Source organism: Phalacrocorax carbo, chromosome 8 (genome assembly GCF_963921805.1).
Source record: "Phalacrocorax carbo chromosome 8, bPhaCar2.1, whole genome shotgun sequence".
Classification (NCBI taxonomy): domain Eukaryota; kingdom Metazoa; phylum Chordata; class Aves; order Suliformes; family Phalacrocoracidae; genus Phalacrocorax; species Phalacrocorax carbo.
Genome location: NC_087520.1, coordinates 15,490,600 through 15,493,356, shown reverse-complemented (window position 1 = coordinate 15,493,356; position 2,757 = coordinate 15,490,600).

Below are 2,757 nucleotides of genomic sequence, written 5' to 3'. Positions count from 1 at the left end.
GGAGCTGCCGGAGGGAATCTGCTCATCCCCAGGGAGCAGCATCCAGAGAGAAAACATATTATTTTTCCCCTTTTTCATGTGCTGATTCCTGAACTGTACACCATGAGCATTTCCCCGTGAACTGACAGGTGAAATGGCCAAGCCAAGCCATGTCTCTTTGGTGCCAGCTACAGCCCCACCAGATGTTTCCTTTGAAAATCTCCACTCAAAGTGCTTAAACTGGGATTTCAGCATCAGTCTGTGATGCTGAAGCAGGATGCTGAAGCATGAATTGCTCTTGGGGGGATTCCGATTGGACACAAGAGGGAAATTTTTCACAGTGAGGACAGTCACCATTGGAATAATCTCTCCAGGGAAGTGGTTGACTCGGCCACGTTGGACATCTTCAAGAGTCATCTGGACAGGGTGCTGGGCCATCTTGTTTAGACTCTGCTCTTCCTAGAAAGGTTGGACTAGATGATCCCTGAGGTCCCTTCCCACCTGTGATTCTGTGATTCTGTGATATGATGGCTCAACTCTCGGCATGAATTCAGATCCTGTTAATGGGATGGACCCTGGCAAATGTTTCAAGATATTTTCAGCTCAACCTGCTCCACCTGCACCATGCCGTTCTGGAGTGTGCATGTCCCCCTCGGCTGGCTGCAACTGCAGGGCCACACACCCTGGGTGTTTAATTTGTGTTATGCTTTGCTTACAAGAGGAATACATCACCCTTTACTTGCATTGGATTGTCATGTTTTAGAAAGATAAAAATAAATTATAAAAACCCCAGACAAAATTTGGGCTCACTCAAGCATTTCAGCCAAGATCTTGGAGGCAGGCTGGGCTTTAGTTATCTTGAGAGGAATCCCCACTGACATACTGCTCCCCAGCTCACACAAACAAGCCAGGTACATTGTGAATCTTGGTCCCAGGAGTTGGCTTTTAATTTGCACCCTCCCTTTATTTCAGCACTTCGGTGTGCTCCAACAACCGGACTGCAGTGCTGGAGGACACTTATGAGACCTCTTACTGAACACTCTGTTGATATTAAATAGCTGCATAACTGTGTGGTTTTATTTTTCTAATGGATGAATAAAATGCAATTCAAAGTAATTGAAAAGTTGAGCTGTTTGTATAACGTACATTCTCGTTAGCTTTCATTTCTCCCAACCACTGCTGTCTGAGCTTCGTCCTTCACGTAAGCTGACTCAGGAAATGAAATGACACGCATGCCCTTCATCCAGGTCCGCAGTCAGTCACTAAAGGTTTCATACTGAAGCAATGTGGGAAGCACTACACAGCCAATCCATGCACTGCATTTGCTTTCCAGTGCACTTGCCAGACAGGTTCCAGTGTTTCCCATGGAAGAACAGCTATAGCGGCTTCCAGATCTTCACTCGACAAGATTACTTTCTTCAGGGTTCTGAAGCGTGTTATGACTTTGTGTGGAGGGGACACAGGAGTTTTGAGAAGTCCTATTTGCTAGAACAGGAACCAGTTGTGTCCCTGCAGTCAGTCAATACTCATTGGCAATCAATGCCTCATGATTTGCACAGCAGTCAACCAATACATCAAACCGTAGCACTCCAATGTTCTTCTCTTGGGAAGCTTCCCCTCATCCTGCTGCTCACTGAATGTTACCTGTATTGCATAGGTGCTGTCTAATATTTTTTGCTGTTTGTGGAAGTACTGTCCTGTGTGGTCTCCTTGTCAAACCCACCTGGGCATTGCAGCAGTGGAACTGTTTGGTTCAAAAAGAGCGAGAAGCTGTGTCCTTGGACCTAACACGCCATGTTCTCCAGTGCATTTCCATCTGGGGAAATCCAGACCCAGATGGATTTTGCCTATATTACTTAATTGTTTTGCTATGGATCCCATCGTGACCTTCTCTGAAAGTGTAGAAATGAAATTCTAGTTAAAGGAAAAAAAAAATGCTGCTGCTGTTGCTTTCCAATACGTCTGGAGTTCCACCAAAATGTTGCCGAAGTCATTCTGCCCACTAGGAAAAAAAAAGATTACATCTCTATAACAACTTCTTAGAAAACATAGTTTCATTTACAGACCAGAGCCAGTCCAAAGATGGATTGGGTTGGTCATTGGCATTGGTAATTTTTCGGTAAAAATATCCTACTGAGAAACCTCATTGATGCAAATACACTTGAGGTCCTCCTACAGAGGGTTATGTCATGGAAACAAGAGGGAAGTGTGGTGAGACTGAAAGGAAGACAAAATCCATGAGATAATAGGTTTGGAAGTTCAACACCTCATACAAAAACTTGTTGCTTCTTCCATGAAGCTCACTGAGGCTTCAGACAGGTCCTAAATGCATTAACAAGGCCCCCAGCCCCCAGTGTACTTGCCTGAAATAATGCCAGTTTGGAAGTCCTTGAGGTGCTGGATCATTAGACAGCATCAGATCCTTTCCAGGCTGTCTTTGATGTCATTTCTCATTGCAAAACCTTAAGTGAAATTGTAATTTTTATTTGCTTTCATCATCTCTGATAACAGCTCAAGCTGTTATCCCAGTTCTTTTATGAGCACAAAGGAAAAAGTGAAGTATTGGACACCCAATAAAAGAGAATTTGTGCTATCCACAGTTAGTTTGAATTCAACTTAATTGTTTATTACTCTGAGGTCTCTGAAGGACAAAGAATATGGAATAAAATTTTTCTACCACCTCAGCCTTTGTGAAAACATTCACAACCTGTTAAACACTAGGGTCAGCAACTTTGAAATGATCTCACAATTTGATTTTGTTATATTTTAATTGTAAAT